Source organism: Nannospalax galili, unplaced genomic scaffold, assembly GCF_000622305.1.
Source record: "Nannospalax galili isolate Female #2095 unplaced genomic scaffold, S.galili_v1.0 scaffold683, whole genome shotgun sequence".
NCBI classification, from domain to species: Eukaryota; Metazoa; Chordata; class Mammalia; order Rodentia; family Spalacidae; genus Nannospalax; species Nannospalax galili.
The window spans coordinates 1,329,766-1,340,206 of record NW_008349093.1 but is presented as its reverse complement, the minus strand read 5'-3'; positions in this window follow the sequence as shown (position 1 = coordinate 1,340,206).

Sequence of the window (10,441 nt, the reverse complement as noted above, 5' to 3'; positions counted from 1 at the left end):
TGTTTAGAACAGCCACTGTCCTTGCCCCATGTGAACTCTGGGTATTGTTCCTTCTAGTCCTTCCAGGCAACTCTCTCCTCAGCCTTGGGAGAAAACTGCAGTAGATTAGCACTTCACTGAATCCTTGGAGCACCCTTTGAGAATCCTCCCAGCTTTTCTCTGTGCAGAGCTCTCCAGTGCTTGCCTCTCTAGAATGTTGTCCTGTAGACTCTGGCTGCTCTGTGCTTCCCGAATTCTCAGAGCTTTGTCTCCTGAGCTCAAGAGCTCCCCTGGGTACTACCTGGATCCCTTCTCTAGCTTCTGTCTAGCAGTCAATGAGCTGGGTAATTGTAGGTCTCCTGGCTCCTGTTTTTCTTCCTGTCTCAGGGATCATCACTGCCCTTTATTGTCTGATGTCTATTATCTTGAAACTCTGGTTTTCATCTGAGTCTTTAATATTTTATATGAGAGAATAAATCCAGTCGTCTACAAGACTCAATTTTCTAGAAATGAAAGTCTCTGTTTTCTCTGTCTCTGATTCTCTCTTTGAGACAGGGCCTCATGTAACCTGACCTCAAACATATCAGTAGCCATGATGACCTTAAATCTCTGTTTCTCTTGTCTCACCTCCTGAATGCTAGGATTACAGGCATATGCTACCATGTCTAGTTTATGTAGTGTTGGGGATCAAACTCAGGGCTTCATGTAGCTAGGCAAGTATTCCAACAACTAAGCTACAGCCCCAGCCCCAAGTCTCTAGTCTGTTTATTCATTATTGTCTTTTTGAGATGGGCTTGGAATCCACTATGTAATCAGTGATCCTTCTGTCTCAGACTCCCAAGTTCTGAGTTTTCAGGTGTAAGCCACCATGCCAGGTTTCTGTTCTTTTTAAAGACAGTTTTAAAAAGAATACTAAATATGTTATTTAATTTTCTCTTGTTACTTTTTTCCCCCTGTCTCAGCCATTCACTTTTACGGCCAGACCACATTCCTTGTCAAGACCTATAATTGCACATGATTCTTACTTTGAGTCTTATTAAACATTTGTATATCCCAGTACCAACTATCCTTCAATCCCTCATAACCCCTAATTCATGTATTTCACTTCTTTTTTAATGTGGTTCCTGGGGATCTAAACTCGGGTCCTCATGCTTGTGTGGCAGGCACTATATCAAATGAACCATGACCCCAGCTCATTTTTTTGTTTTCCGAGACAAGGTATTACTCTGTAGCCCAGGCTGGCTGGAACTCTCTACATGACCCAGCTGGCCTTGCTCATATAGGAATCCTCCTACCTCAGCCTCTCTTTCAACCTGTTATATTCCACATTTGATTCCAGGAAGTTATACTGGTAACAAAATACTCTAAGAACTTGACCATTATTGTGTCTACATTGTTACTGATCTTGATCTAAACCTCCTTCACCTCTCACCCACATTGTTGCAGGTTATCTGGGGACAACTTTGTATCTCTATAGTCTGCTTTCCATATAGCAGCCGGAATGATCCTTTCAGAACAGGACTCAAAGATATCATTCCTCTATTCAAAATCCTCTAAAAGCCTTGGTGTCCTTCAGTGTAAAAGCCAGTGTCTTTACAATGGCCCATGGGGGTCAACACCACCTGGCTGATTTTGACCCCATCACCTACTCCATTGTTTTGTTGTGGTTCCAGAGAGGCTCCCACTTCTAAGCTTTTGCAGTGGCTGTGACTTTATCCTGATATGTTCTTCCCCAGATGCCCCAGAGCTCACTTCGCTTCTCATTGAAATCTCTGCTCATGTATCACCCCCTTGAAAGGCCTAGGGAGACCACTCTAAGTAAACATGTCATGCTTCCTCAGCCCTGGATTCTGATAATTCTACCTCCATTATCTACTTTATTCTAGTTCATGCCACTTACTATCTTCTGTAATATGAAATAAATTCCTCATTTATTTTGTTCATTCTCCCCATTAGAGTATAAGCCCCACGAGGGCAGGATTTTTACCTGCTGCCTTCACTAGGACGTGAGCACACTTGACTGTTATGGCATGCAGGCTCTGTAATGTAAAACTTTCTGGAAGTCCTTCTGCCAGTGCTGAACCCTGCAGAGGTGCTTCATAGCATTCCTGGTTATGGTGGGATGGTTGCCCTAGAATTAGTGTCATGTAGTATCTTGACTGAATGTCCACGGATAGAAATATGCCAAGCAACACTGTAGGTGTTCAGGAAATATTTGTATGAAAGAATAGCAAACAATGAATTTACTGATTTTTTTCTTTCTTTCCTTTCCTCCCTCATTTCCTCCTTCCCTTTCTCCTTCCTCCTTTTCTTTCTTTATTTCTTGAGAGTTTCACTATATATCCTAGTTTGTTTCTTCATTGCTGTGACAAAACACTCTGACCACTACCAACTTGGGGAAGAAAGGGTTTATTTATCCTACATCTCCTGGGTCACAGTTCATCAGGGACCCCAAGGTAGGACCTCAGGGCAGGAACCTGGAGGCAGGAGCTGGAGCACAGGCCATGGAGGAACACTGCTTACTGGCTTTCTCCCCTGGCCCCTGCTCAGCCTGCTTTCTTATGCAACATAGGCCCAACTTCCCAGGGGTGGCACCACCCACAGTGGGCTGGGCCCTCCCACATCACTCAACAATCAAGAAGATGCCCCATAGACATGGCCACAGGCCAGTCCAATGAAGGAAATTCCCCAATTGAGGCTCCCTCAACCCAGGTGTGTCAAGTTGACACGAAAGCTGTCCAACACAATATATAAACCTAGACTAGCCTCAAATTCACTATCTTTCTGCCTCAGTCTCCTGAATACTGGGATTACAGGTGTGTGCCATCATACCCGGCCTAAGATTTTCTTCATGGTCAATACAAATGCTAGTTTTGTAAACATTCTATAAATGTTTAAAAATAATATTCTCTGAGATCACCAGACAGTGCCGAGTTCTGGCTCCCTCTGGCAGAGGGCCTGCAAATGCAGGGAACTGCCTGAGAGCACCCAGATCCTGCCTCCACATGGTAGTGAGCTTCGCCTAATTGTGCCATACCCATCCCCCTACCTGGGAATTCATGAGGCCCCTCTCAAGGCCCCAGGGCTGATCTGGCTTTGGTAGGCTAAGGCTGAGATCTTAGCACACAGCCCAAGAGGGTGGGTTTCGACCTCCATTGGTGTAGCAGCCCTAATTGTAGCAGACTGCCAGAGAATGCCGAGTTCTGGCCTCCCTCTGGTCTTCCTCTGGCAGAGGGCCTGACAACACAGGGGACTACCTGAGAACCCCCGGATCCTGCCTCCACATGGTGAAGAAAGCCTGAGTGTACCTGACTGGAACCTGAATCGGGCTTCTGTACGTACTCCTGAGTAGTTGATCTGAAGCCATCTGTTCCCTCCAAATTAAACCTGAGAGAACCTGAACCCTGTACCAACCAGCTTTACATAACCAATAAAGAAAGGATCTAGGCTCCCTGATAATACAAACAGAAGCACACTTCAACTTAATTCTCCTATCAGAATCATAAACAATAAAAGAAATTCATATGCCAAAATCACAATGAAAGAATAAATAAATGGAAAGAAAGCCAAAACACTATGTCCCCACAAAAATCCACCAATCCTGTAAAAGAGTTCTACAAGGAGAACCCCCTAGAAGTAACCCAGGACACTGAATTTAAAAGACCAACCGTAAACATAATCAAGGAATTCAAAGAATTTAAAGAACACACAAATAAACAAATTAAAAAACTAAAAGAAGATAAGGTTAAACTACTGAATTAATTCATAAAAGAGATAGAAACATAGACTAAAACTCAAACAGAAATGAAAAAGGAAGTGCAAAACTCAATAAGCCAACTTGAAACAACAGGGGAAAGCCTCACCACCAGAAATGAATGAAATGGAAAACAGAGCATCAACACTGGAGGATAAAGTTGAAGAATTGGACCACTCAAGCAAAGATTATGGAGAATTTAAAAAACACAGGAACAGAATATGCAAGAGATGTGGGACACCATGAAAAGACCAAATCTACGTATCATAGGAATAGAGGAAGGAGAAGAATTTCAGGTTAATGGTATTGAACAGATCTTAAACAGGATTATAGAAGATAATTTCCCGAAATTAGGAAAGACAGCTCCATAAAAATACAGGAAGCACATAAAACACCTAAAAGGCAGGATCAGAAAAGAAACTCCCCACAACATATCATACTAAAAACACTAACTGTACAGAACAGAGAGAGAATACTGAAAGCAGCAAAAGAAAAACAAGTCACATACAAAGGAAAGCCCATCAGAATTACAGCTGACTTATGAATGCAATTTTTGAAAGCCAGAAGACCCTGGACCAAGGTACTTCCAGTTCTAGATGACAATAGATGCCAGCCCAGAATATTTTACCCAGCAAAAGTATCTATTATATTTGATGGGGAAAGAAAAATCTTCCATGGCACAAATAGCCTTTCCACAAAACCAGCCTTTCAAAGAATACTTGAAGGAATACATGCCTGTACTTGAAGCAATACAGTGAGAGAAACAACTATACCCCAGGGGCCACAAAGGAAAATAAATAAAGGTATAATCTAGGAAACACAAAATTAGACAGAGAACACAAACAGCAATCAAAATGATGACAACCAATACACATCTTTCAATAATAACCTTAAATATCAATGGACTGAACTCCCTAGTCGAAAGACACAGGCTAACTGAATGGATTAAGAATCAAAATCCATATCTTTGCTGCCTGCAAGAAGCCCATCTCACCTTCAAGGGCAGGCACTACCTTAAGGTAAAAGGATATTGGACTAAGAAACAAGCAAGGGTTGCAATTCTAATATCTGACAAAATAGACTTCAAAGTAAAACAAATCAAAAGAGATAAAGATGGTCACTTCATTCTGATCAAAGGAACAGTTAATGAAGAAGATATTACAATCCTTAACATATATGCACCAAACTCTGGTGCACACAAATTCATAAAAACAACTCTACAGGACTTTAACGCACAGATTAACTCCAACTCAGTAATAGTAGAGGACTTCAGTACCCCACTGTTTTCATTAGGTAGGTCAACTGGACAAAGAATAAACAGAGAGACGTCTGAATTAAATGATACCATACATCAAATGGACCTAACAGACATCTTTTGAATATTCCACCCAAGCACCAAAGAATACACTTTCTACTCAGCACCCCATAGAACTTTTTCAAAAATTGACCACATACTGGGCCACAACACAAACCTCAACAAATACACAAAAATTGAAATAATTCCATGCATTCTTTCAGACTACAATGCAATAAAGCTCAAAATCAACATTGGACAAAGCCCTAATCACTACATGAACTCATGGCAATTGAACAACACACTCCTAAACAATGAGCGGGTCAAAGGAAAAATTAAGAAAGAAATAAAAGCATTCCTGGAATTCACCAAAAAGAGGAGAAATTAAGAAAGAAATAAAAGTATTCCTGGAGCTAAATGAAAAGGACAATACAACACAACAAAACCTCTGGGATACATTGAAAGCAGTCCTGAGAGGGAAGGTTATAGCTTTAAGTGCTTACATTAAAAAATCAGAAAGAACACAAATGACTTAACATTGCAACTCAAGACACTTGGAAAGCAACAACAAAAATCAGAGCAGAAATTAATGAAATAGAAACAAAGAAAACAATACAAAGAATTAATGACTCTAAGAGCTGGTTCTTTGAAAAGCTAAACAAGATAGACAGATCCTTAGCCAGTTAACTAAAAGAAAGAAAGAGCAAATCCAAATCAACAAAATCGGAGATGAAAGGGAAAACATCACAGCAGACACCCAAAAGATCCAGACCATTATAAGAGAATATTTAAAATCTTATGTGCTACTAAATTTGAAAGTCTGAAAGAAATGGATGGATATCTAAAATCACGGGAACCTCCAAAGTTAAACCAAGAAGACATCAACAGTTTAAACAGACCCAACATATAAGGAAATTGAAACAGTAAAACAAAGCCTCCCAACTGAAAAAAGCCCAGGCCCAGATGGACTGACAGCAGAATTCTACCAGACATTTAAAGAAGACCTCCAATCAATACTACTTAAATTATTAAAAAGCTAGAAACAGAGGGAGAACTCCCAAATTCCTTCTATGAGGCCATCATCACTCTAATACCCAACCAGGTAAAGATACAACCAAAAAAGAAAACTATAGAACCATATTCTTAATTAGCATAGATGCAAAAATTCTGAACAAAATACTTGCAAACAGCGTACAGACACACTTCAGAAAGATCATTCACCATGATCAAGTAAGCTTTATCCCAGAGATGCAGGGATGGTTCAATATACGCAAGTCAATAAATGTCATTAATCATATAAATGGATTCAAAGACAAAAACCACATTGTCATCTCAATAGATGCAGAAAAGGCTTTTGACAAAATTCAACATGTGTTTAAGTTCAATGTCCTAGAGGGAATTGGACTAGAGGGAACATACCTCAACATAATTAAAGCCATATATAACAAACCCACAGCCAACATCATTCTAAATGGAGAAAAGCTGAAAGCATTCCCGTTAAAATCAGGAACCAGACAAGGACGTCCACTATCTCCACTCCTTTTTAACACAGTGCTTGAAACTCTTGCTAGAGAAGTAAGACAGGAGAAGGAAATTAAAGGTGTACTAATTGGAAAACAAGAGTTAGGTCAAACTATCACTTTTTGCAGATGATATGATACTATACCTAAGAGAGACCCCAAAGTTCCACCAGAAAAGTCCTAGAACTGATCAACACTTTCAGTAGGGTGGCAGGTTATAAAATCAATCTACAAAATTCAGTAGCCTTTCTATATACCAATCACAAGCAATTGGAGAAAGAATACAGGGAAATGCTCCCATTCACAATTGCTGCAAAAAAAAATCTTGGAATAAATTTGACCAAAGATACAAAAGATCTCTACAATGAAAATTTTAAATCATTAAAGAAAGAGATTGAGGAAGACACCAGGAGATGAAAGGACCTCCCATGCCTCCCATGCTCATGGATTGGAAGAATTAATATTGTGAAAATTACCATCCTACAAATAGCAATATATAGATTCAGTGCAATTCCAATCAAAATCCCTGTGACATACTTCACAGAATTAGAAAAAACTATCCTTAAGTTCATATGGAAGCACAAAGACCCCGGATAGCCAATGCAACCCTGAGCACAAAGAGCAAGCCTGGATGGATTACTGTAACAGATCTCAAAGTATACTACAGAGCTGTAGTCCTAAAAACAGCATGGTACTGGCACAAAAATAGACACATAGTTCAATGGAACATCACTGAAAATCCAAACCCAGGTACATGCAATTTCAGCCACCTGATATTTGACAAAGGTACCAAGAACACACAATGGAGGAAAGACAGCATCTTCAACAAATGGTGCTGGCAAAACTGGATCTCCACCTGTAGAAGAATGAAACTAGATCCTTATATTTCACCTTGCACAAAAGTCAACTCCAAATGGATCAGACACCTCAGTTTGAAATTGGAAACCCTGAAACTATTACAGGAAAATATTGGTAGTAACTTACAAGATATAGGTGTTGGAAAGGATTTTCTAAATCGGACAGAAGTTGCTCAGGAATTAAGGTCAGCAATTAACAAGTGGAAGATGGGCTAAAGATCTAAACAGAGAGTTCTCAAAGGAAGAAATAAAGATGGCTAAGAAACATCTTAAAAAGTGTTCAATATTGTTAGTAATTAGGGAAATGCAAATTAAAACCACCCTAAGGTATCACCTTACCCCAATCAGACTGGCTAGGGTCAAGAGAACAAATGATACCAAATGCTGGTGAGGATGTGCAGAAAGGGGAATGCTCATGCACTACTGGTGGGATTGCAAACTTGTGCAGCCTCTATGGAAAACAGTGTGGAGAACTCTTGAAAAACTAAAAATGAACCTACCACATGATCCAGTTATACCACTCCTTGGTATATACCCAAAGGACTCATCCTATTGTTGAGACACTTATACAACCATGTTTGCTGCTGCTCTTTTCACAATAGCTAAAAAATGGAAGCAACCTAAGTGCCCCTCAACTGACAAGTGGATAATGAAAATGTGGTATATTTGCACAATAGAGTTCTATTTAGCAGTAAAGAAAGATGAAATAATGAAATTTGCAGGTAAATGGATGGATCTAGAAACTGTTGTACTAAGGGAAGTACCACAGACTCAGAAAAACAAATGACATGTTCTCCCTCATATGTGGATCCGAGCACCAAATCCTTTTAAATTCCAGCTCTTTTTAATAAAATGATGCTGTACAGCAGTCCCTTCTGCATGAAATAATTACCATCATCATGACTTCAGCTGAGCCTGATCGCTAAACATTGTCACAATTGGGCTTGTTGATGGCTGTGCTCATTCATTAAAGGAGGGCCAAGCAGGGTCATTGGACCCTCACCACATTATCCAGCCACTCTTCCCATCAACTGAATATAGTTTGACCCTAATCACACATGGCCTCCTGGATTTGGGGAGGGCTAAAGTATATAATCTGGGGAAGGCTAAGAAGAGAAGGCATGACTCGTGCTGGGTAAAGGCTTTCCAGTGTGCAAACCCTCAGGTCATACATACACCTCAGCAACCCCTCAGTTATCTCGGTAAGTAAGCTCAATGAATTCATTGGTTCCCCAGTAAAACTTTAATCAAACATTGGCTTGACACTAGAACCTTAAAAGGGAATAAGCATTGTTTAGCATGCCCAGAAAAAAGAAGCCTTACAGAAGATGGAAACTTTATTTGTTAATGCTATCATGTCTCATAATTATTAAAAAAAAGAAAATGAGAATGGAAAAGTTGTTAAAAGGATATGGAAATGGAGATATTTTTCAAAATAGACAGAAAAAATGAGAACGCCTAAGCGACTGATGAAAATCTGTGTAGGTTTGTAAAGATCTATAAGGATGAGACAAAAATAACATACACATAATCTTAAAATGTCTATGGTCATAGTTTAGTCAACTAGTTTAAGGATCAACTAGTTTAAATATATATCTAGTTAAGGTTTATCTGAGACTGTTTGGTTTTTATCCAAGCCTTATCTACATAGCGCATGATAATTAAAAATACCAGACTGGTGGAACTAACCTTATTGGATGTTTAACAGCCATAATTTGAGGCCTATACTAATGTCGTCAGAGGGACTTAAAGGGTAGTTTTTGCCCCTTGCCTTCCAATGTTGACTAAATTCCAGGGGACTATGAACAACTCTCAAAGTGTCCTGTAACTGTGGTGAGTCTCTGTCTTCTTGTTCAGGGAGGACATGGAGACCCCACGAGATGAACTTGAATAAGTGTCCAGTCTACAAAGAGGAGGGTCAACTCAGAGGAAACATCTTATTCATGCTTCCAAGTGAAACCAGACATGGTTGAGTAGGACCTTTGACTTATCTTCACATAGATGGAACTGGTAAAAGAAAGGAGCCAGGAGCTCCTTCCAAGCCCATGTGACCCCTGAGGAACAGATCCCCAAATGACCTTAAGGGTAAAAATAATTGAATTGGGCTCCTCCAAAGCCCATGTGACCCCTGAGGAACAGATCCTCAAATGACCTTAAGTGTGAAAATAAATTAATTTATTTGGGCCAACTGTATGGTCTTAAAACACCCAAAAGGAAAGTATAACCAAAGAGTAAAGTCATCAATAAACTTCTTTAAGCATTCAAGGGATTACACTTTCCAGATATTAGGCTTAAGTCTACATAAAAAGTTATTTAGACAATTATTTCCATTGATGATTTTGTTCCTAATCAGAAAGCACTGTTCAGGTGTAAGACTTCAAACATTGGTCTACAATACTGTAGTGCCCACCTGTACCTAAGGGAGACAACTTACTATTGTTCTAAAATGATGATAAAATTTGTTCCCTCCCCCATCTAGAAGCCTTTGAGAGGGAACTGACACTGATTCTAGCTACTCTAACAGCTATCAAAGTGCCTGAAAACAAATCTAGAGTCCAGCCTTGGAAGAGAAAAGAAAAATGAGGATGAACCCAATAGATGGATGCTTTTGGAAGCTCTTGTCAAGAAATTCCATGGACTCATATGAACATTAGAAAATATTTGCTCTGTTCTTTTTTCTAGTTCCCTGTCTACAACTTGTAATGCGAATTACTCTTGTCTTTGCTTCAACTTCACAGCTCCTATTCATGATTCAAGGACTTTCTTTTCCCCCTAGAGACAAGAGCTCTTCAATTTTGGAGTCTTTTAGATAGACCCACTGAAGGGGTACTCCAATTGCTTCACCCTGTGTCCTTGTTCAGCATGGAAGAATCCAGAGTGGTCTGTGTCTCAATTTCCTATTGGCAATTTGGGTAACCTCTTCAGAGGATGGTGTGATAAGAGTAGGAGATAGGAATTGGCTAGGTAGTTACGGTAAAAAGACCCCAAAGAAAACTAGCCAGTGTCTTAGATAAAAGTCAAAATGTCTTTGGACCTC